This window comes from Schistocerca americana, chromosome 5 (genome assembly GCF_021461395.2).
Source record: "Schistocerca americana isolate TAMUIC-IGC-003095 chromosome 5, iqSchAmer2.1, whole genome shotgun sequence".
Classification (NCBI taxonomy): domain Eukaryota; kingdom Metazoa; phylum Arthropoda; class Insecta; order Orthoptera; family Acrididae; genus Schistocerca; species Schistocerca americana.
Window position 1 is genome coordinate 600461861 of NC_060123.1, and position 22780 is coordinate 600484640.

The window sequence follows — 22780 nt, forward strand, 5'->3', positions numbered from 1 at the left end:
GAGGAACTGGCTGTTGCGGAAGGAAGTGCTTTCGTCAAATGCGGCGGAAAAACTAACATTTTGTGTGTTGGGAAAAAAGCCGAACGCGAATTCTGCCGTGGTCCTACATTAGATGCGCGCCAACGGCCATACCATGATGGATACACCGGTTCTCGTCCGATCACCGAAGTTAAGCATCATTGGGCCCAGTTAGTACTTGGATGGGTGACCACCTGGGAAACCTGGGGTGCTGTTGGCTACCTTCCTTTTTTTTTTTTTTCGTTTTGGTATTATGTCGCTACCCCTGCCAGCCCAATTTTCAAACTACCTTTCTGTTGTGACAAAGATGCTTCCTTATGCCTTTTAAACTACTGTAATGGTACGAAAATGCAGTAATTAACTCGGTTTGAGGGAGAATGTGCTAACCAAGTTTGCCAAGAAGACTTTGAAAACGACAAAACAGTACGAATCGGCAGGTGATTTCTGAAATAGCTCACCGCCTAATGTTGTGTAGGAGTGTAGAGTTCCAAATTTGGTTTGTAATCATGACTTTATTCCTTAGTCGTCTCGTCTCGTCCCGCAGACGTTTGTCGTGCTTGCGCTGTCATATGGACCACGACCCGAGCGGCAGCGAGCGGCAGTCGAGCAAAGTCGGGACAAGTCGGGACGGGGACAGGGACAGGAATGGTGCGAATGCACTGCAAACTACGCAGACACCTGGTGTGAGGCGCGGCGAGGCGAGGAAGCCCACATCGCTACCAGTGGCGCCCTCCAGCACGACACTGCACCACCCCGTACAGGCCTCCGCTGGACACCAGGGACAAGATGCGTCCTCCGCTAGTGCCGAAGGCTGCACGCGCCCAGCGAATGACAGGAGGTGCAACGAGCAGCAGTGCGTCTCACACACGCGGCGGTGGGGCGCGCTCCCCGCACGCGTCCTCGAGGAACTGGCTGTTGCGGAAGGAAGTGCTTTCGTCAAATGCGGCGGAAAACTAACATTTTGTGTGTTGGGAAAAAAGCCGAACGCGAATTCTGCCGTGGTCCTACATTAGATGCGCGCCAACGGCCATACCATGATGGATACACCGGTTCTCGTCCGATCACCGAAGTTAAGCATCATTGGGCCCAGTTAGTACTTGGATGGGTGACCACCTGGGAAACCTGGGTGCTGTTGGCTACCTTCCTTTTTTTTTTTTTCGTTTTTGGTATTATGTCGCTACCCCTGCCAGCCCAATTTTCAAACTACCTTTCTGTTGTGACAAAGATGCTTCCTTATGCCTTTTAAACTACTGTAATGGTACGAAAATGCAGTAATTAACTCGGTTTGAGGGAGAATGTGCTAACCAAGTTTGCCAAGAAGACTTTGAAAACGACAAAACAGTACGAATCGGCAGGTGATTTCTGAAATAGCTCACCGCCTATTGTTGTGTAGGAGTGTAGAGTTCCAAATTTGGTTTGTAATCATGACTTTATTCCTTAGTCGTCTCGTCTCGTCCCGCAGACGTTTGTCGTGCTTGCGCTGTCATATGGACCACGACCCGAGCGGCAGCGAGCGGCAGTCGAGCAAAGTCGGGACAAGTCGGGACGGGGACAGGGACAGGAATGGTGCGAATGCACTGCAAACTACGCAGACACCTGGTGTGAGGCGCGGCGAGGCGAGGAAGCCCACATCGCTACCAGTGGCGCCCTCCAGCACGACACTGCACCACCCCGTACAGGCCCTCCGCTGGACACCAGGGACAAGATGCGTCCTCCGCTAGTGCCGAAGGCTGCACGCGCCCAGCGAATGACAGGAGGTGCAACGAGCAGCAGTGCGTCTCACACACGCGGCGGTGGGGCGCGCTCCCCGCACGCGTCCTCGAGGAACTGGCTGGTTGCGGAAGGAAGTGCTTTCGTCAAATGCGGCGGAAAACTAACATTTTGTGTGTTGGGAAAAAAGCCGAACGCGAATTCTGCCGTGGTCCTACATTAGATGCGCGCCAACGGCCATACCATGATGGATACACCGGTTCTCGTCCGATCACCGAAGTTAAGCATCATTGGGCCCAGTTAGTACTTGGATGGGTGACCACCTGGGAAACCTGGGTGCTGTTGGCTACCTTCCTTTTTTTTTTTTTCGTTTTGGTATTATGTCGCTACCCCTGCCAGCCCAATTTTCAAACTACCTTTCTGTTGTGACAAAGATGCTTCCTTATGCCTTTTAAACTACTGTAATGGTACGAAAATGCAGTAATTAACTCGGTTTGAGGGAGAATGTGCTAACCAAGTTTGCCAAGAAGACTTTGAAAACGACAAAACAGTACGAATCGGCAGGTGATTTCTGAAATAGCTCACCGCCTATTGTTGTGTAGGAGTGTAGAGTTCCAAATTTGGTTTGTAATCATGACTTTATTCCTTAGTCGTCTCGTCTCGTCCCGCAGACGTTTGTCGTGCTTGCGCTGTCATATGGACCACGACCCGAGCGGCAGCGAGCGGCAGTCGAGCAAAGTCGGGACAAGTCGGGACGGGGACAGGGACAGGAATGGTGCGAATGCACTGCAAACTACGCAGACACCTGGTGTGAGGCGCGGCGAGGCGAGGAAGCCCACATCGCTACCAGTGGCGCCCTCCAGCACGACACTGCACCCACCCCGTACAGGCCCTCCGCTGGACACCAGGGACAAGATGCGTCCTCCGCTAGTGCCGAAGGCTGCACGCGCCCAGCGAATGACAGGAGGTGCAACGAGCAGCAGTGCGTCTCACACACGCGGCGGTGGGGGCGCGCTCCCCGCACGCGTCCTCGAGGAACTGGCTGTTGCGGAAGGAAGTGCTTTCGTCAAATGCGGCGGAAAACTAACATTTTGTGTGTTGGGAAAAAAGCCGAACGCGAATTCTGCCGTGGTCCTACATTAGATGCGCGCCAACGGCCATACCATGATGGATACACCGGTTCTCGTCCGATCACCGAAGTTAAGCATCATTGGGCCCAGTTAGTACTTGGATGGGTGACCACCTGGGAAACCTGGGTGCTGTTGGCTACCTTCCTTTTTTTTTTTTTCGTTTTGGTATTATGTCGCTACCCCTGCCAGCCCAATTTTCAAACTACCTTTCTGTTGTGACAAAGATGCTTCCTTATGCCTTTTAAACTACTGTAATGGTACGAAAATGCAGTAATTAACTCGGTTTGAGGGAGAATGTGCTAACCAAGTTTGCCAAGAAGACTTTGAAAACGACAAAACAGTACGAATCGGCAGGTGATTTCTGAAATAGCTCACCGCCTATTGTTGTGTAGGAGTGTAGAGTTCCAAATTTGGTTTGTAATCATGACTTTATTCCTTAGTCGTCTCGTCTCGTCCCGCAGACGTTTGTCGTGCTTGCGCTGTCATATGGACCACGACCCGAGCGGCAGCGAGCGGCAGTCGAGCAAAAGTCGGGACAAGTCGGGACGGGGACAGGGACAGGAATGGTGCGAATGCACTGCAAACTACGCAGACACCTGGTGTGAGGCGCGGCGAGGCGAGGAAGCCCACATCGCTACCAGTGGCGCCCTCCAGCACGACACTGCACCACCCCGTACAGGCCCTCCGCTGGACACCAGGGACAAGATGCGTCCTCCGCTAGTGCCGAAGGCTGCACGCGCCCAGCGAATGACAGGAGGTGCAACGAGCAGCAGTGCGTCTCACACACGCGGCGGTGGGGCGCGCTCCCCCGCACGCGTCCTCGAGGAACTGGCTGTTGCGGAAGGAAGTGCTTTCGTCAAATGCGGCGGAAAACTAACATTTTGTGTGTTGGGAAAAAAGCCGAACGCGAATTCTGCCGTGGTCCTACATTAGATGCGCGCCAACGGCCATACCATGATGGATACACCGGTTCTCGTCCGATCACCGAAGTTAAGCATCATTGGGCCCAGTTAGTACTTGGATGGGTGACCACCTGGGAAACCTGGGTGCTGTTGGCTACCTTCCTTTTTTTTTTTTTCGTTTTGGTATTATGTCGCTACCCCTGCCAGCCCAATTTTCAAACTACCTTTCTGTTGTGACAAAGATGCTTCCTTATGCCTTTTAAACTACTGTAATGGTACGAAAATGCAGTAATTAACTCGGTTTGAGGGAGAATGTGCTAACCAAGTTTGCCAAGAAGACTTTGAAAACGACAAAACAGTACGAATCGGCAGGTGATTTCTGAAATAGCTCACCGCCTATTGTTGTGTAGGAGTGTAGAGTTCCAAATTTGGTTTGTAATCATGACTTTATTCCTTAGTCGTCTCGTCTCGTCCCGCAGACGTTTGTCGTGCTTGCGCTGTCATATGGACCACGACCCGAGCGGCAGCGAGCGGCAGTCGAGCAAAGTCGGGACAAGTCGGGACGGGGACAGGGACAGGAATGGTGCGAATGCACTGCAAACTACGCAGACACCTGGTGTGAGGCGCGGCGAGGCGAGGAAGCCCACATCGCTACCAGTGGCGCCCTCCAGCACGACACTGCACCACCCCGTACAGGCCCTCCGCTGGACACCAGGGACAAGATGCGTCCTCCGCTAGTGCCGAAGGCTGCACGCGCCCAGCGAATGACAGGAGGTGCAACGAGCAGCAGTGCGTCTCACACACGCGGCGGTGGGGCGCGCTCCCCGCACGCGTCCTCGAGGAACTGGCTGTTGCGGAAGGAAGTGCTTTCGTCAAATGCGGCGGAAAACTAACATTTTGTGTGTTGGGAAAAAAGCCGAACGCGAATTCTGCCGTGGTCCTACATTAGATGCGCGCCAACGGCCATACCATGATGGATACACCGGTTCTCGTCCGATCACCGAAGTTAAGCATCATTGGGCCCAGTTAGTACTTGGATGGGTGACCACCTGGGAAACCTGGGGTGCTGTTGGCTACCTTCCTTTTTTTTTTTTTCGTTTTGGTATTATGTCGCTACCCCTGCCAGCCCAATTTTCAAACTACCTTTCTGTTGTGACAAAGATGCTTCCTTATGCCTTTTAAACTACTGTAATGGTACGAAAATGCAGTAATTAACTCGGTTTGAGGGAGAATGTGCTAACCAAGTTTGCCAAGAAGACTTTGAAAACGACAAAACAGTACGAATCGGCAGGTGATTTCTGAAATAGCTCACCGCCTATTGTTGTGTAGGAGTGTAGAGTTCCAAATTTGGTTTGTAATCATGACTTTATTCCTTAGTCGTCTCGTCTCGTCCCGCAGACGTTTGTCGTGCTTGCGCTGTCATATGGACCACGACCCGAGCGGCAGCGAGCGGCAGTCGAGCAAAGTCGGGACAAGTCGGGACGGGGACAGGGACAGGAATGGTGCGAATGCACTGCAAACTACGCAGACACCTGGTGTGAGGCGCGGCGAGGCGAGGAAGCCCACATCGCTACCAGTGGCGCCCTCCAGCACGACACTGCACCACCCCGTACAGGCCCTCCGCTGGACACCAGGGACAAGATGCGTCCTCCGCTAGTGCCGAAGGCTGCACGCGCCCAGCGAATGACAGGAGGTGCAACGAGCAGCAGTGCGTCTCACACACGCGGCGGTGGGGGCGCGCTCCCCGCACGCGTCCTCGAGGAACTGGCTGTTGCGGAAGGAAGTGCTTTCGTCAAATGCGGCGGAAAACTAACATTTTGTGTGTTGGGAAAAAAGCCGAACGCGAATTCTGCCGTGGTCCTACATTAGATGCGCGCCAACGGCCATACCATGATGGATACACCGGTTCTCGTCCGATCACCGAAGTTAAGCATCATTGGGCCCAGTTAGTACTTGGATGGGTGACCACCTGGGAAACCTGGGTGCTGTTGGCTACCTTCCTTTTTTTTTTTTTCGTTTTGGTATTATGTCGCTACCCCTGCCAGCCCAATTTTCAAACTACCTTTCTGTTGTGACAAAGATGCTTCCTTATGCCTTTTAAACTACTGTAATGGTACGAAAATGCAGTAATTAACTCGGTTTGAGGGAGAATGTGCTAACCAAGTTTGCCAAGAAGACTTTGAAAACGACAAAACAGTACGAATCGGCAGGTGATTTCTGAAATAGCTCACCGCCTATTGTTGTGTAGGAGTGTAGAGTTCCAAATTTGGTTTGTAATCATGACTTTATTCCTTAGTCGTCTCGTCTCGTCCCGCAGACGTTTGTCGTGCTTGCGCTGTCATATGGACCACGACCCGAGCGGCAGCGAGCGGCAGTCGAGCAAAGTCGGGACAAGTCGGGACGGGGACAGGGACAGGAATGGTGCGAATGCACTGCAAACTACGCAGACACCTGGTGTGAGGCGCGGCGAGGCGAGGAAGCCCACATCGCTACCAGTGGCGCCCTCCAGCACGACACTGCACCACCCCGTACAGGCCCTCCGCTGGACACCAGGGACAAGATGCGTCCTCCGCTAGTGCCGAAGGCTGCACGCGCCCAGCGAATGACAGGAGGTGCAACGAGCAGCAGTGCGTCTCACACACGCGGCGGTGGGGCGCGCTCCCCGCACGCGTCCTCGAGGAACTGGCTGTTGCGGAAGGAAGTGCTTTCGTCAAATGCGGCGGAAAACTAACATTTTGTGTGTTGGGAAAAAAGCCGAACGCGAATTCTGCCGTGGTCCTACATTAGATGCGCGCCAACGGCCATACCATGATGGATACACCGGTTCTCGTCCGATCACCGAAGTTAAGCATCATTGGGCCCAGTTAGTACTTGGATGGGTGACCACCTGGGAAACCTGGGTGCTGTTGGCTACCTTCCTTTTTTTTTTTTTCGTTTTGGTATTATGTCGCTACCCCTGCCAGCCCAATTTTCAAACTACCTTTCTGTTGTGACAAAGATGCTTCCTTATGCCTTTTAAACTACTGTAATGGTACGAAAATGCAGTAATTAACTCGGTTTGAGGGAGAATGTGCTAACCAAGTTTGCCAAGAAGACTTTGAAAACGACAAAACAGTACGAATCGGCAGGTGATTTCTGAAATAGCTCACCGCCTATTGTTGTGTAGGAGTGTAGAGTTCCAAATTTGGTTTGTAATCATGACTTTATTCCTTAGTCGTCTCGTCTCGTCCCGCAGACGTTTGTCGTGCTTGCGCTGTCATATGGACCACGACCCGAGCGGCAGCGAGCGGCAGTCGAGCAAAGTCGGGACAAGTCGGGACGGGGACAGGGACAGGAATGGTGCGAATGCACTGCAAACTACGCAGACACCTGGTGTGAGGCGCGGCGAGGCGAGGAAGCCCACATCGCTACCAGTGGCGCCCTCCAGCACGACACTGCACCACCCCGTACAGGCCCTCCGCTGGACACCAGGGACAAGATGCGTCCTCCGCTAGTGCCGAAGGCTGCACGCGCCCAGCGAATGACAGGAGGTGCAACGAGCAGCAGTGCGTCTCACACACGCGGCGGTGGGGCGCGCTCCCCGCACGCGTCCTCGAGGAACTGGCTGTTGCGGAAGGAAGTGCTTTCGTCAAATGCGGCGGAAAACTAACATTTTGTGTGTTGGGAAAAAAGCCGAACGCGAATTCTGCCGTGGTCCTACATTAGATGCGCGCCAACGGCCATACCATGATGGATACACCGGTTCTCGTCCGATCACCGAAGTTAAGCATCATTGGGCCCAGTTAGTACTTGGATGGGTGACCACCTGGGAAACCTGGGTGCTGTTGGCTACCTTCCTTTTTTTTTTTTTCGTTTTGGTATTATGTCGCTACCCCTGCCAGCCCAATTTTCAAACTACCTTTCTGTTGTGACAAAGATGCTTCCTTATGCCTTTTAAACTACTGTAATGGTACGAAAATGCAGTAATTAACTCGGTTTGAGGGAGAATGTGCTAACCAAGTTTGCCAAGAAGACTTTGAAAACGACAAAACAGTACGAATCGGCAGGTGATTTCTGAAATAGCTCACCGCCTATTGTTGTGTAGGAGTGTAGAGTTCCAAATTTGGTTTGTAATCATGACTTTATTCCTTAGTCGTCTCGTCTCGTCCCGCAGACGTTTGTCGTGCTTGCGCTGTCATATGGACCACGACCCGAGCGGCAGCGAGCGGCAGTCGAGCAAAGTCGGGACAAGTCGGGACGGGGACAGGGACAGGAATGGTGCGAATGCACTGCAAACTACGCAGACACCTGGTGTGAGGCGCGGCGAGGCGAGGAAGCCCACATCGCTACCAGTGGCGCCCTCCAGCACGACACTGCACCACCCCGTACAGGCCCTCCGCTGGACACCAGGGACAAGATGCGTCCTCCGCTAGTGCCGAAGGCTGCACGCGCCCAGCGAATGACAGGAGGTGCAACGAGCAGCAGTGCGTCTCACACACGCGGCGGTGGGGCGCGCTCCCCGCACGCGTCCTCGAGGAACTGGCTGTTGCGGAAGGAAGTGCTTTCGTCAAATGCGGCGGAAAACTAACATTTTGTGTGTTGGGAAAAAAGCCGAACGCGAATTCTGCCGTGGTCCTACATTAGATGCGCGCCAACGGCCATACCATGATGGATACACCGGTTCTCGTCCGATCACCGAAGTTAAGCATCATTGGGCCCAGTTAGTACTTGGATGGGTGACCACCTGGGAAACCTGGGTGCTGTTGGCTACCTTCCTTTTTTTTTTTTTCGTTTTGGTATTATGTCGCTACCCCTGCCAGCCCAATTTTCAAACTACCTTTCTGTTGTGACAAAGATGCTTCCTTATGCCTTTTAAACTACTGTAATGGTACGAAAATGCAGTAATTAACTCGGTTTGAGGGAGAATGTGCTAACCAAGTTTGCCAAGAAGACTTTGAAAACGACAAAACAGTACGAATCGGCAGGTGATTTCTGAAATAGCTCACCGCCTATTGTTGTGTAGGAGTGTAGAGTTCCAAATTTGGTTTGTAATCATGACTTTATTCCTTAGTCGTCTCGTCTCGTCCCGCAGACGTTTGTCGTGCTTGCGCTGTCATATGGACCACGACCCGAGCGGCAGCGAGCGGCAGTCGAGCAAAGTCGGGACAAGTCGGGACGGGGACAGGGACAGGAATGGTGCGAATGCACTGCAAACTACGCAGACACCTGGTGTGAGGCGCGGCGAGGCGAGGAAGCCCACATCGCTACCAGTGGCGCCCTCCAGCACGACACTGCACCACCCCGTACAGGCCCTCCGCTGGACACCAGGGACAAGATGCGTCCTCCGCTAGTGCCGAAGGCTGCACGCGCCCAGCGAATGACAGGAGGTGCAACGAGCAGCAGTGCGTCTCACACACGCGGCGGTGGGGCGCGCTCCCCGCACGCGTCCTCGAGGAACTGGCTGTTGCGGAAGGAAGTGCTTTCGTCAAATGCGGCGGAAAACTAACATTTTGTGTGTTGGGAAAAAAGCCGAACGCGAATTCTGCCGTGGTCCTACATTAGATGCGCGCCAACGGCCATACCATGATGGATACACCGGTTCTCGTCCGATCACCGAAGTTAAGCATCATTGGGCCCAGTTAGTACTTGGATGGGTGACCACCTGGGAAACCTGGGTGCTGTTGGCTACCTTCCTTTTTTTTTTTTTCGTTTTGGTATTATGTCGCTACCCCTGCCAGCCCAATTTTCAAACTACCTTTCTGTTGTGACAAAGATGCTTCCTTATGCCTTTTAAACTACTGTAATGGTACGAAAATGCAGTAATTAACTCGGTTTGAGGGAGAATGTGCTAACCAAGTTTGCCAAGAAGACTTTGAAAACGACAAAACAGTACGAATCGGCAGGTGATTTCTGAAATAGCTCACCGCCTATTGTTGTGTAGGAGTGTAGAGTTCCAAATTTGGTTTGTAATCATGACTTTATTCCTTAGTCGTCTCGTCTCGTCCCGCAGACGTTTGTCGTGCTTGCGCTGTCATATGGACCACGACCCGAGCGGCAGCGAGCGGCAGTCGAGCAAAGTCGGGACAAGTCGGGACGGGGACAGGGACAGGAATGGTGCGAATGCACTGCAAACTACGCAGACACCTGGTGTGAGGCGCGGCGAGGCGAGGAAGCCCACATCGCTACCAGTGGCGCCCTCCAGCACGACACTGCACCACCCCGTACAGGCCCTCCGCTGGACACCAGGGACAAGATGCGTCCTCCGCTAGTGCCGAAGGCTGCACGCGCCCAGCGAATGACAGGAGGTGCAACGAGCAGCAGTGCGTCTCACACACGCGGCGGTGGGGCGCGCTCCCCGCACGCGTCCTCGAGGAACTGGCTGTTGCGGAAGGAAGTGCTTTCGTCAAATGCGGCGGAAAACTAACATTTTGTGTGTTGGGAAAAAAGCCGAACGCGAATTCTGCCGTGGTCCTACATTAGATGCGCGCCAACGGCCATACCATGATGGATACACCGGTTCTCGTCCGATCACCGAAGTTAAGCATCATTGGGCCCAGTTAGTACTTGGATGGGTGACCACCTGGGAAACCTGGGTGCTGTTGGCTACCTTCCTTTTTTTTTTTTTCGTTTTGGTATTATGTCGCTACCCCTGCCAGCCCAATTTTCAAACTACCTTTCTGTTGTGACAAAGATGCTTCCTTATGCCTTTTAAACTACTGTAATGGTACGAAAATGCAGTAATTAACTCGGTTTGAGGGAGAATGTGCTAACCAAGTTTGCCAAGAAGACTTTGAAAACGACAAAACAGTACGAATCGGCAGGTGATTTCTGAAATAGCTCACCGCCTATTGTTGTGTAGGAGTGTAGAGTTCCAAATTTGGTTTGTAATCATGACTTTATTCCTTAGTCGTCTCGTCTCGTCCCGCAGACGTTTGTCGTGCTTGCGCTGTCATATGGACCACGACCCGAGCGGCAGCGAGCGGCAGTCGAGCAAAGTCGGGACAAGTCGGGACGGGGACAGGGACAGGAATGGTGCGAATGCACTGCAAACTACGCAGACACCTGGTGTGAGGCGCGGCGAGGCGAGGAAGCCCACATCGCTACCAGTGGCGCCCTCCAGCACGACACTGCACCACCCCGTACAGGCCCTCCGCTGGACACCAGGGACAAGATGCGTCCTCCGCTAGTGCCGAAGGCTGCACGCGCCCAGCGAATGACAGGAGGTGCAACGAGCAGCAGTGCGTCTCACACACGCGGCGGTGGGGCGCGCTCCCCGCACGCGTCCTCGAGGAACTGGCTGTTGCGGAAGGAAGTGCTTTCGTCAAATGCGGCGGAAAACTAACATTTTGTGTGTTGGGAAAAAAGCCGAACGCGAATTCTGCCGTGGTCCTACATTAGATGCGCGCCAACGGCCATACCATGATGGATACACCGGTTCTCGTCCGATCACCGAAGTTAAGCATCATTGGGCCCAGTTAGTACTTGGATGGGTGACCACCTGGGAAACCTGGGTGCTGTTGGCTACCTTCCTTTTTTTTTTTTTCGTTTTGGTATTATGTCGCTACCCCTGCCAGCCCAATTTTCAAACTACCTTTCTGTTGTGACAAAGATGCTTCCTTATGCCTTTTAAACTACTGTAATGGTACGAAAATGCAGTAATTAACTCGGTTTGAGGGAGAATGTGCTAACCAAGTTTGCCAAGAAGACTTTGAAAACGACAAAACAGTACGAATCGGCAGGTGATTTCTGAAATAGCTCACCGCCTATTGTTGTGTAGGAGTGTAGAGTTCCAAATTTGGTTTGTAATCATGACTTTATTCCTTAGTCGTCTCGTCTCGTCCCGCAGACGTTTGTCGTGCTTGCGCTGTCATATGGACCACGACCCGAGCGGCAGCGAGCGGCAGTCGAGCAAAGTCGGGACAAGTCGGGACGGGGACAGGGACAGGAATGGTGCGAATGCACTGCAAACTACGCAGACACCTGGTGTGAGGCGAGGCGAGGCGAGGCGAGGCGAGGCGAGGCGAGGCAGCCCACATCGCTACCAGTGGCGCCCTCCAGCACGACACTGCACCACCCCGCACAGGCCCTCCGCTGGACACCAGGGACAAGATGCGTCCTCCGCTAGTGTCGAAGGCTGCACGCGCCCAGCGAATGACAGGAGGTGCAACGAGCAGCAGTGCGTCTCACACACGCGGCGGTGCGCCCGCTAATTCGGCCGTCGCTCTGCTGGGACGCCGGGCGCGCCCCCCGCGCGCGTCCTCGAGGAACTGGCTGTTGCGGAAGGAAGTACTTTCGTCAAATGCGGCGGAAAACTAACATTTTGTGTGTTGGGAAAAAAGCCGAACGCGAATTCTGCCGTGCTCCTACATTAGATGCGCGCCAACGGCCATACCATGATGGATACACCGGTTCTCGTCCGATCACCGAAGTTAAGCATCATTGGGCCCAGTTAGTACTTGGATGGGTGACCACCTGGGAAACCTGGGTGCTGTTGGCTACCTTCCTTTTTTTTTTTCGTTTTGCTATTTTGTCGCTACCCCTGCCAGCCCAATTTTCAAACTACCTTTCTGTTGTGACAAAGATGCTTCCTTATGCCTTTTAAACTACTGTAATGGAACGAAAATGCAGTAATTAACTCGGTTTGAGGGAGAATGTGCTAACCAAGTTTGCCAAGAAGACTTTGAAAACGACAAAACAGTACGAATCGGCAGGTGATTTCTGAAATACGTCACCGCCTATTGTTGTGTAGGAGTGTAGAGTTCCAAATTTGGTTTGTAATCATGACTTTATTCCTTAGTCGTCTCGTCTCGTCCCGCAGACGTTTGTCGTGCTTGCGCTGTCATATGGACCACGACCCGAGCGGCAGCGAGCGGCAGTCGAGCAAAGTCGGGACAAGTCGGGACGGGGACAGGGACAGGAATGGTGCGAATGCACTGCAAACTACGCAGACACCTGGTGTGAGGCGCGGCGAGGCGAGGAAGCCCACATCGCTACCAGTGGCGCCCTCCAGCACGACACTGCACCACCCCGTACAGGCCCTCCGCTGGACACCAGGGACAAGATGCGTCCTCCGCTAGTGCCGAAGGCTGCACGCGCCCAGCGAATGACAGGAGGTGCAACGAGCAGCAGTGCGTCTCACACACGCGGCGGTGGGGCGCGCTCCCCGCACGCGTCCTCGAGGAACTGGCTGTTGCGGAAGGAAGTGCTTTCGTCAAATGCGGCGGAAAACTAACATTTTGTGTGTTGGGAAAAAAGCCGAACGCGAATTCTGCCGTGGTCCTACATTAGATGCGCGCCAACGGCCATACCATGATGGATACACCGGTTCTCGTCCGATCACCGAAGTTAAGCATCATTGGGCCCAGTTAGTACTTGGATGGGTGACCACCTGGGAAACCTGGGTGCTGTTGGCTACCTTCCTTTTTTTTTTTTTCGTTTTGGTATTATGTCGCTACCCCTGCCAGCCCAATTTTCAAACTACCTTTCTGTTGTGACAAAGATGCTTCCTTATGCCTTTTAAACTACTGTAATGGTACGAAAATGCAGTAATTAACTCGGTTTGAGGGAGAATGTGCTAACCAAGTTTGCCAAGAAGACTTTGAAAACGACAAAACAGTACGAATCGGCAGGTGATTTCTGAAATAGCTCACCGCCTATTGTTGTGTAGGAGTGTAGAGTTCCAAATTTGGTTTGTAATCATGACTTTATTCCTTAGTCGTCTCGTCTCGTCCCGCAGACGTTTGTCGTGCTTGCGCTGTCATATGGACCACGACCCGAGCGGCAGCGAGCGGCAGTCGAGCAAAGTCGGGACAAGTCGGGACGGGGACAGGGACAGGAATGGTGCGAATGCACTGCAAACTACGCAGACACCTGGTGTGAGGCGCGGCGAGGCGAGGAAGCCCACATCGCTACCAGTGGCGCCCTCCAGCACGACACTGCACCACCCCGTACAGGCCCTCCGCTGGACACCAGGGACAAGATGCGTCCTCCGCTAGTGCCGAAGGCTGCACGCGCCCAGCGAATGACAGGAGGTGCAACGAGCAGCAGTGCGTCTCACACACGCGGCGGTGGGGCGCGCTCCCCGCACGCGTCCTCGAGGAACTGGCTGTTGCGGAAGGAAGTGCTTTCGTCAAATGCGGCGGAAAACTAACATTTTGTGTGTTGGGAAAAAAGCCGAACGCGAATTCTGCCGTGGTCCTACATTAGATGCGCGCCAACGGCCATACCATGATGGATACACCGGTTCTCGTCCGATCACCGAAGTTAAGCATCATTGGGCCCAGTTAGTACTTGGATGGGTGACCACCTGGGAAACCTGGGTGCTGTTGGCTACCTTCCTTTTTTTTTTTTTCGTTTTGGTATTATGTCGCTACCCCTGCCAGCCCAATTTTCAAACTACCTTTCTGTTGTGACAAAGATGCTTCCTTATGCCTTTTAAACTACTGTAATGGTACGAAAATGCAGTAATTAACTCGGTTTGAGGGAGAATGTGCTAACCAAGTTTGCCAAGAAGACTTTGAAAACGACAAAACAGTACGAATCGGCAGGTGATTTCTGAAATAGCTCACCGCCTATTGTTGTGTAGGAGTGTAGAGTTCCAAATTTGGTTTGTAATCATGACTTTATTCCTTAGTCGTCTCGTCTCGTCCCGCAGACGTTTGTCGTGCTTGCGCTGTCATATGGACCACGACCCGAGCGGCAGCGAGCGGCAGTCGAGCAAAGTCGGGACAAGTCGGGACGGGGACAGGGACAGGAATGGTGCGAATGCACTGCAAACTACGCAGACACCTGGTGTGAGGCGCGGCGAGGCGAGGAAGCCCACATCGCTACCAGTGGCGCCCTCCAGCACGACACTGCACCACCCCGTACAGGCCCTCCGCTGGACACCAGGGACAAGATGCGTCCTCCGCTAGTGCCGAAGGCTGCACGCGCCCAGCGAATGACAGGAGGTGCAACGAGCAGCAGTGCGTCTCACACACGCGGCGGTGGGGCGCGCTCCCCGCACGCGTCCTCGAGGAACTGGCTGTTGCGGAAGGAAGTGCTTTCGTCAAATGCGGCGGAAAACTAACATTTTGTGTGTTGGGAAAAAAGCCGAACGCGAATTCTGCCGTGGTCCTACATTAGATGCGCGCCAACGGCCATACCATGATGGATACACCGGTTCTCGTCCGATCACCGAAGTTAAGCATCATTGGGCCCAGTTAGTACTTGGATGGGTGACCACCTGGGAAACCTGGGTGCTGTTGGCTACCTTCCTTTTTTTTTTTTTCGTTTTGGTATTATGTCGCTACCCCTGCCAGCCCAATTTTCAAACTACCTTTCTGTTGTGACAAAGATGCTTCCTTATGCCTTTTAAACTACTGTAATGGTACGAAAATGCAGTAATTAACTCGGTTTGAGGGAGAATGTGCTAACCAAGTTTGCCAAGAAGACTTTGAAAACGACAAAACAGTACGAATCGGCAGGTGATTTCTGAAATAGCTCACCGCCTATTGTTGTGTAGGAGTGTAGAGTTCCAAATTTGGTTTGTAATCATGACTTTATTCCTTAGTCGTCTCGTCTCGTCCCGCAGACGTTTGTCGTGCTTGCGCTGTCATATGGACCACGACCCGAGCGGCAGCGAGCGGCAGTCGAGCAAAGTCGGGACAAGTCGGGACGGGGACAGGGACAGGAATGGTGCGAATGCACTGCAAACTACGCAGACACCTGGTGTGAGGCGCGGCGAGGCGAGGAAGCCCACATCGCTACCAGTGGCGCCCTCCAGCACGACACTGCACCACCCCGTACAGGCCCTCCGCTGGACACCAGGGACAAGATGCGTCCTCCGCTAGTGCCGAAGGCTGCACGCGCCCAGCGAATGACAGGAGGTGCAACGAGCAGCAGTGCGTCTCACACACGCGGCGGTGGGGCGCGCTCCCCGCACGCGTCCTCGAGGAACTGGCTGTTGCGGAAGGAAGTGCTTTCGTCAAATGCGGCGGAAAACTAACATTTTGTGTGTTGGGAAAAAAGCCGAACGCGAATTCTGCCGTGGTCCTACATTAGATGCGCGCCAACGGCCATACCATGATGGATACACCGGTTCTCGTCCGATCACCGAAGTTAAGCATCATTGGGCCCAGTTAGTACTTGGATGGGTGACCACCTGGGAAACCTGGGTGCTGTTGGCTACCTTCCTTTTTTTTTTTTTCGTTTTGGTATTATGTCGCTACCCCTGCCAGCCCAATTTTCAAACTACCTTTCTGTTGTGACAAAGATGCTTCCTTATGCCTTTTAAACTACTGTAATGGTACGAAAATGCAGTAATTAACTCGGTTTGAGGGAGAATGTGCTAACCAAGTTTGCCAAGAAGACTTTGAAAACGACAAAACAGTACGAATCGGCAGGTGATTTCTGAAATAGCTCACCGCCTATTGTTGTGTAGGAGTGTAGAGTTCCAAATTTGGTTTGTAATCATGACTTTATTCCTTAGTCGTCTCGTCTCGTCCCGCAGACGTTTGTCGTGCTTGCGCTGTCATATGGACCACGACCCGAGCGGCAGCGAGCGGCAGTCGAGCAAAGTCGGGACAAGTCGGGACGGGGACAGGGACAGGAATGGTGCGAATGCACTGCAAACTACGCAGACACCTGGTGTGAGGCGCGGCGAGGCGAGGAAGCCCACATCGCTACCAGTGGCGCCCTCCAGCACGACACTGCACCACCCCGTACAGGCCCTCCGCTGGACACCAGGGACAAGATGCGTCCTCCGCTAGTGCCGAAGGCTGCACGCGCCCAGCGAATGACAGGAGGTGCAACGAGCAGCAGTGCGTCTCACACACGCGGCGGTGGGGCGCGCTCCCCGCACGCGTCCTCGAGGAACTGGCTGTTGCGGAAGGAAGTGCTTTCGTCAAATGCGGCGGAAAACTAACATTTTGTGTGTTGGGAAAAAAGCCGAACGCGAATTCTGCCGTGGTCCTACATTAGATGCGCGCCAACGGCCATACCATGATGGATACACCGGTTCTCGTCCGATCACCGAAGTTAAGCATCATTGGGCCCAGTTAGTACTTGGATGGGTGACCACCTGGGAAACCTGGGTGCTGTTGGCTACCTTCCTTTTTTTTTTTTTCGTTTTGGTATTATGTCGCTACCCCTGCCAGCCCAATTTTCAAACTACCTTTCTGTTGTGACAAAGATGCTTCCTTATGCCTTTTAAACTACTGTAATGGTACGAAAATGCAGTAATTAACTCGGTTTGAGGGAGAATGTGCTAACCAAGTTTGCCAAGAAGACTTTGAAAACGACAAAACAGTACGAATCGGCAGGTGATTTCTGAAATAGCTCACCGCCTATTGTTGTGTAGGAGTGTAGAGTTCCAAATTTGGTTTGTAATCATGACTTTATTCCTTAGTCGTCTCGTCTCGTCCCGCAGACGTTTGTCGTGCTTGCGCTGTCATATGGACCACGACCCGAGCGGCAGCGAGCGGCAGTCGAGCAAAGTCGGGACAAGTCGGGACGGGGACAGGGACAGGAATGGTGCGAATGCACTGCAAACTACGCAGACACCTGGTGTGAGGCGAGGCGAGGCGAGGCGAGGCGAGGCGAGGCGAGGCAGCCCACATCGCTACCAGTGGCGCCCTCCAGCACGACACTGCACCACCCCGCACAGGCCCTCCGCTGGACACCAGGGACAAGATGCGTCCTCCGCTAGTGTCGAAGGCTGCACGCGCCCAGCGAATGACAGGAGGTGCAACGAGCAGCAGTGCGTCTCACACACGCGGCGGTGCGCCCGCTAATTCGGCCGTCGCTCTGCTGGGACGCCGGGCGCGCCCCCCGCGCGCGTCCTCGAGGAACTGGCTGTTGCGGAAGGAAGTACTTTCGTCAAATGCGGCGGAAAACTAACATTTTGTGTGTTGGGAAAAAAGCCGAACGCGAATTCTGCCGTGCTCCTACATTAGATGCGCGCCAACGGCCATACCATGATGGATACACCGGTTCTCGTCCGATCACCGAAGTTAAGCATCATTGGGCCCAGTTAGTACTTGGATGGGTGACCACCTGGGAAACCTGGGTGCTGTTGGCTACCTTCCTTTTTTTTTTTCGTTTTGCTATTTTGTCGCTACCCCTGCCAGCCCAATTTTCAAACTACCTTTCTGTTGTGACAAAGATGCTTCCTTATGCCTTTTAAACTACTGTAATGGAACGAAAATGCAGTAATTAACTCGGTTTGAGGGAGAATGTGCTAACCAAGTTTGCCAAGAAGACTTTGAAAACGACAAAACAGTACGAATCGGCAGGTGATTTCTGAAATACGTCACCGCCTATTGTTGTGTAGGAGTGTAGAGTTCCAAATTTGGTTTGTAATCATGACTTTATTCCTTAGTCGTCTCGTCTCGTCCCGCAGACGTTTGTCGTGCTTGCGCTGTCATATGGACCACGACCCGAGCGGCAGCGAGCGGCAGTCGAGCAAAGTCGGGACAAGTCGGGACGGGGACAGGGACAGGAATGGTGCGAATGCACTGCAAACTACGCAGACACCTGGTGTGAGGCGCGGCGAGGCGAGGAAGCCCACATCGCTACCAGTGGCGCCCTCCAGCACGACACTGCACCACCCCGTACAGGCCCTCCGCTGGACACCAGGGACAAGATGCGTCCTCCGCTAGTGCCGAAGGCTGCACGCGCCCAGCGAATGACAGGAGGTGCAACGAGCAGCAGTGCGTCTCACACACGCGGCGGTGGGGCGCGCTCCCCGCACGCGTCCTCGAGGAACTGGCTGTTGCGGAAGGAAGTGCTTTCGTCAAATGCGGCGGAAAACTAACATTTTGTGTGTTGGGAAAAAAGCCGAACGCGAATTCTGCCGTGGTCCTACATTAGATGCGCGCCAACGGCCATACCATGATGGATACACCGGTTCTCGTCCGATCACCGAAGTTAAGCATCATTGGGCCCAGTTAGTACTTGGATGGGTGACCACCTGGGAAACCTGGGTGCTGTTGGCTACCTTCCTTTTTTTTTTTTTCGTTTTGGTATTATGTCGCTACCCCTGCCAGCCCAATTTTCAAACTACCTTTCTGTTGTGACAAAGATGCTTCCTTATGCCTTTTAAACTACTGTAATGGTACGAAAATGCAGTAATTAACTCGGTTTGAGGGAGAATGTGCTAACCAAGTTTGCCAAGAAGACTTTGAAAACGACAAAACAGTACGAATCGGCAGGTGATTTCTGAAATAGCTCACCGCCTATTGTTGTGTAGGAGTGTAGAGTTCCAAATTTGGTTTGTAATCATGACTTTATTCCTTAGTCGTCTCGTCTCGTCCCGCAGACGTTTGTCGTGCTTGCGCTGTCATATGGACCACGACCCGAGCGGCAGCGAGCGGCAGTCGAGCAAAGTCGGGACAAGTCGGGACGGGGACAGGGACAGGAATGGTGCGAATGCACTGCAAACTACGCAGACACCTGGTGTGAGGCGCGGCGAGGCGAGGAAGCCCACATCGCTACCAGTGGCGCCCTCCAGCACGACACTGCACCACCCCGTACAGGCCCTCCGCTGGACACCAGGGACAAGATGCGTCCTCCGCTAGTGCCGAAGGCTGCACGCGCCCAGCGAATGACAGGAGGTGCAACGAGCAGCAGTGCGTCTCACACACGCGGCGGTGGGGCGCGCTCCCCGCACGCGTCCTCGAGGAACTGGCTGTTGCGGAAGGAAGTGCTTTCGTCAAATGCGGCGGAAAACTAACATTTTGTGTGTTGGGAAAAAAGCCGAACGCGAATTCTGCCGTGGTCCTACATTAGATGCGCGCCAACGGCCATACCATGATGGATACACCGGTTCTCGTCCGATCACCGAAGTTAAGCATCATTGGGCCCAGTTAGTACTTGGATGGGTGACCACCTGGGAAACCTGGGTGCTGTTGGCTACCTTCCTTTTTTTTTTTTTCGTTTTGGTATTATGTCGCTACCCCTGCCAGCCCAATTTTCAAACTACCTTTCTGTTGTGACAAAGATGCTTCCTTATGCCTTTTAAACTACTGTAATGGTACGAAAATGCAGTAATTAACTCGGTTTGAGGGAGAATGTGCTAACCAAGTTTGCCAAGAAGACTTTGAAAACGACAAAACAGTACGAATCGGCAGGTGATTTCTGAAATAGCTCACCGCCTATTGTTGTGTAGGAGTGTAGAGTTCCAAATTTGGTTTGTAATCATGACTTTATTCCTTAGTCGTCTCGTCTCGTCCCGCAGACGTTTGTCGTGCTTGCGCTGTCATATGGACCACGACCCGAGCGGCAGCGAGCGGCAGTCGAGCAAAGTCGGGACAAGTCGGGACGGGGACAGGGACAGGAATGGTGCGAATGCACTGCAAACTACGCAGACACCTGGTGTGAGGCGCGGCGAGGCGAGGAAGCCCACATCGCTACCAGTGGCGCCCTCCAGCACGACACTGCACCACCCCGTACAGGCCCTCCGCTGGACACCAGGGACAAGATGCGTCCTCCGCTAGTGTCGAAGGCTGCACGCGCCCGGCAACACCTCGGTGCCTGGCGTGCTGTGTTTACTTCGTGCGACTGGGCCGGCGGCGCCCCGCGTGTCGTCTGCTTCTTCTGCCTCGTGGCTGCATTACTACCTGACTGTAAGTAATGGAAATGATTTACGATGATAGTGAGGAAAGGCAGAATAACGTCCAATGTGAATTTGATCGTTCAGTAGATAAACCTTCGGCCTTTGAGATTCACCGTTGGATATTAGAGGACTTGATGTTACGGCATGATGACGTTCTTGGCATACAGTTTGATACGTTCCTTAATTCAGTGTTTTTAAAATTGAAATCTCCTGACATGTGTGATACTGTTGTGTCTGTCAATGACGGTGTGCGTAAATTTCGACATCTTGACGGTAAAATTAGTAATGTGACTGTGTCGCACGCTGGCTTCGGCGTTAGGCAAATTCGCATCTTTAACTTGCCCTTTGAAATACGTAATGACACCATTTCACGTTATTTGCGGCCGTACGGTACCGTTTTGTCGGTGATTAAGGAAAAGTGGTCCTCCGCCTATTTGTTTCAAGTCGAAAACGGTGTGCGGAGTGTGAAAATGGTTGTCCGACAGCACATTCCGTCATTTATTTTGGTCAACGGCCACCGTGCGTTTGTGACTTATAGTGGACAGCCTCAGACTTGTTCCTTTTGTAGTGGCGTTGGTCATTACCGGCAAGATTGTCCTAAACGTAAACGGCCTGTTCAATTACCGATTGACGACGGTTTGCGCGGGGCCAGCTTTGCCTCTGTCGCTGCTTCGGTCTTAGGTACAGCCCCCCCCGCACCCGCGCGCCGCGTGGCCGATGCTAACCTAGCTGACGCCGCGGTTGCCATGGATGTGTCCACTCCCGATTGTGACCTTGCTTCTGTGTCTGCCGTTTCCGCGCCTGCTACGGCTACCGTGCAGGCTGACGAAAGTTTGTCTTTCCCACGTGTTTCACTTGAGTCTGTGTCCGACCCCACGCCCGCGTCGGCGACTGATGTAGTGTCGGACCCTGTTCCGCAGCCTGTTACGGTACAGGAATCTTCTGATACGTTGACTGCCTCAGTTGACGTGGCTGCCGGTGCTCCTGTTCGCTCTGCTGCCGTGGAGACGCGGGAATTTTTTGCGACTCCGAAACCGCGGCGTGATGAATTTCCGTCTCGCAGTTCTAGCCGGCAACGTGCTCGTAGTGTCGGTCGGTCGCCTTCCTCTGACAGGGGGTTTACCCGACCCGACCGCAGTCCGTCTCCAGTTGACCGTTCGCCCGCCGGTTCCCGGCAGTCGCGAGCTGGTCGGCACGACTCACAACAGCGTGTCGCGCGTCGGGACCTAGACCGCGAGCGGCGGCCGTCTCAGGCTTCCGGCTCCGGGCCTCCGACACAGCAGTCGCAACACCAACAGCGTGCCGCTTCTCGCCATCCGCTACCTGACGATCTCACCGTGGCCGATCAGAAGCGTGATGTCGCTGTTCGACATTTACGTACCGTTTTAAGTCAGTCGCCCGCAGGTGCCGATTCGGTATTGCCGGCCGACACGGCTTTGGCTGCGGTGCCGCCGCAATTGCCGACCAAACGGAAGGCTGAAGACACCCACACGCGTCGTGTCTGTCCTTCTGCCCCCGAGCGAGTGCCGGCTTCTTCTCCCGACGTGGAGATGCCCGTTGCTGCTCCTTTGTCGGTGGCTTCCGGTGGCACGGATTCTGGGACCGCGTCCGCCCCCACTCCCGTGTACCCCACTGAGTGGGCGGAGGATGTGGAAGGCGGTGAGACTTAGTGGATTCTTGTTGTCCCCTAATCCAGTTGGCGGGAATTACTCCCGTCTTTTAGAGAACTTTTTATCCTTCTTTGGTGGCCGGAATTCCGTCCATGTTGCTGTCTCTTTTTAACAAAGTTGGCTGAAATTCCGTCCATGTTGCTGTCTGTTTTTGACGTGAGGAGCGTTTTGTGCATGTGTATTTCATTTGTGTATGGGGCCTGAGCATTGTTCGTGGCATATCTTCTCTCTCAATGTTTTTCTCTGTTGTTCCCCGATCCAGTTGCCAGGGATTCCTACCGTCTTCATTAGCGACCATCTATCCCTTTTTGGTGGCTGAAATTCCGTCCATGTCTGCTGACTGTTTTTAACTGAGGATTTTTTTGTGCTTGTATATTTTATTTGTGTATGGAGCCTGAGCGTTGTTCGTGGAATGTTTTAACTCTCAATGTTAACAAGTTGAGTAATCCGCACAAGTTGTCGGCTTTGCTCACTTTTTTACGTGACTCCCACTGTCATGTGGCATTTTTACAGGAAGTTACGCGTCAGGCTCTGTTGTTTTTACTTGACACTTCTGATTTTACTGTCGTTGATAATGTAATGTCCGACGAACAGACTGGTACTGCTATCTTAATCCGTCCTGGATTTGATGTTAGCAATATTGAAATATTGCCAAATGGCCGCGCTATAGCATGTACCGTCAATGGTCTTGCCTTTGTTAACGTGTATGCTCATGCCGGTGACAAGCCAGCGCGGAATAAATTTTATGGTCTGGATCTCTGTCCACTTCTCCATCGT

The 22780-nt window shown here is 53.3% G+C and overlaps 22 non-coding genes across 22 annotated transcripts; all 22 read left to right on the plus strand.

Moving 5' to 3' along the window:
• Nucleotides 1-118: 118 nt before the first annotated feature.
• Nucleotides 119-238, plus strand: LOC124616891. Its single transcript, XR_006979930.1, has one exon. It is a non-coding gene; the product is annotated as a 5S ribosomal RNA (ribosomal RNA).
• A 799-nt stretch (nucleotides 239-1037) lies between these two features.
• Nucleotides 1038-1156, plus strand: LOC124617036. The gene has a single exon (XR_006979949.1). It is a non-coding gene; the product is annotated as a 5S ribosomal RNA (ribosomal RNA).
• An 801-nt stretch (nucleotides 1157-1957) lies between these two features.
• On the plus strand, nucleotides 1958-2076 carry LOC124617047. Its single transcript, XR_006979950.1, has one exon. It is a non-coding gene; the product is annotated as a 5S ribosomal RNA (ribosomal RNA).
• An 801-nt stretch (nucleotides 2077-2877) lies between these two features.
• On the plus strand, nucleotides 2878-2996 carry LOC124617059. Its single transcript, XR_006979951.1, has one exon. It is a non-coding gene; the product is annotated as a 5S ribosomal RNA (ribosomal RNA).
• An 801-nt stretch (nucleotides 2997-3797) lies between these two features.
• Nucleotides 3798-3916, plus strand: LOC124617070. The gene has a single exon (XR_006979952.1). It is a non-coding gene; the product is annotated as a 5S ribosomal RNA (ribosomal RNA).
• A 799-nt stretch (nucleotides 3917-4715) lies between these two features.
• Nucleotides 4716-4835, plus strand: LOC124616892. Its single transcript, XR_006979931.1, has one exon. It is a non-coding gene; the product is annotated as a 5S ribosomal RNA (ribosomal RNA).
• Nucleotides 4836-5635: 800 nt separating this feature from the next.
• Nucleotides 5636-5754, plus strand: LOC124617083. The gene has a single exon (XR_006979954.1). It is a non-coding gene; the product is annotated as a 5S ribosomal RNA (ribosomal RNA).
• A 799-nt stretch (nucleotides 5755-6553) lies between these two features.
• On the plus strand, nucleotides 6554-6672 carry LOC124617095. The gene has a single exon (XR_006979955.1). It is a non-coding gene; the product is annotated as a 5S ribosomal RNA (ribosomal RNA).
• A 799-nt stretch (nucleotides 6673-7471) lies between these two features.
• Nucleotides 7472-7590, plus strand: LOC124617106. Its single transcript, XR_006979956.1, has one exon. It is a non-coding gene; the product is annotated as a 5S ribosomal RNA (ribosomal RNA).
• Nucleotides 7591-8389: 799 nt separating this feature from the next.
• Nucleotides 8390-8508, plus strand: LOC124617118. Its single transcript, XR_006979957.1, has one exon. It is a non-coding gene; the product is annotated as a 5S ribosomal RNA (ribosomal RNA).
• Nucleotides 8509-9307: 799 nt separating this feature from the next.
• Nucleotides 9308-9426, plus strand: LOC124617129. The gene has a single exon (XR_006979958.1). It is a non-coding gene; the product is annotated as a 5S ribosomal RNA (ribosomal RNA).
• A 799-nt stretch (nucleotides 9427-10225) lies between these two features.
• LOC124617141 lies at nucleotides 10226-10344 on the plus strand. Its single transcript, XR_006979959.1, has one exon. It is a non-coding gene; the product is annotated as a 5S ribosomal RNA (ribosomal RNA).
• Nucleotides 10345-11143: 799 nt separating this feature from the next.
• Nucleotides 11144-11262, plus strand: LOC124617153. The gene has a single exon (XR_006979960.1). It is a non-coding gene; the product is annotated as a 5S ribosomal RNA (ribosomal RNA).
• An 855-nt stretch (nucleotides 11263-12117) lies between these two features.
• On the plus strand, nucleotides 12118-12236 carry LOC124617165. Its single transcript, XR_006979961.1, has one exon. It is a non-coding gene; the product is annotated as a 5S ribosomal RNA (ribosomal RNA).
• Nucleotides 12237-13033: 797 nt separating this feature from the next.
• LOC124617209 lies at nucleotides 13034-13152 on the plus strand. The gene has a single exon (XR_006979988.1). It is a non-coding gene; the product is annotated as a 5S ribosomal RNA (ribosomal RNA).
• Nucleotides 13153-13951: 799 nt separating this feature from the next.
• Nucleotides 13952-14070, plus strand: LOC124617287. Its single transcript, XR_006980029.1, has one exon. It is a non-coding gene; the product is annotated as a 5S ribosomal RNA (ribosomal RNA).
• A 799-nt stretch (nucleotides 14071-14869) lies between these two features.
• LOC124617299 lies at nucleotides 14870-14988 on the plus strand. The gene has a single exon (XR_006980031.1). It is a non-coding gene; the product is annotated as a 5S ribosomal RNA (ribosomal RNA).
• A 799-nt stretch (nucleotides 14989-15787) lies between these two features.
• LOC124617311 lies at nucleotides 15788-15906 on the plus strand. Its single transcript, XR_006980032.1, has one exon. It is a non-coding gene; the product is annotated as a 5S ribosomal RNA (ribosomal RNA).
• A 799-nt stretch (nucleotides 15907-16705) lies between these two features.
• LOC124617324 lies at nucleotides 16706-16824 on the plus strand. The gene has a single exon (XR_006980033.1). It is a non-coding gene; the product is annotated as a 5S ribosomal RNA (ribosomal RNA).
• An 855-nt stretch (nucleotides 16825-17679) lies between these two features.
• LOC124617335 lies at nucleotides 17680-17798 on the plus strand. The gene has a single exon (XR_006980034.1). It is a non-coding gene; the product is annotated as a 5S ribosomal RNA (ribosomal RNA).
• A 797-nt stretch (nucleotides 17799-18595) lies between these two features.
• Nucleotides 18596-18714, plus strand: LOC124617347. Its single transcript, XR_006980035.1, has one exon. It is a non-coding gene; the product is annotated as a 5S ribosomal RNA (ribosomal RNA).
• Nucleotides 18715-19513: 799 nt separating this feature from the next.
• On the plus strand, nucleotides 19514-19632 carry LOC124617359. Its single transcript, XR_006980036.1, has one exon. It is a non-coding gene; the product is annotated as a 5S ribosomal RNA (ribosomal RNA).
• The last annotated feature ends 3148 nt before the right edge of the window (nucleotides 19633-22780 follow it).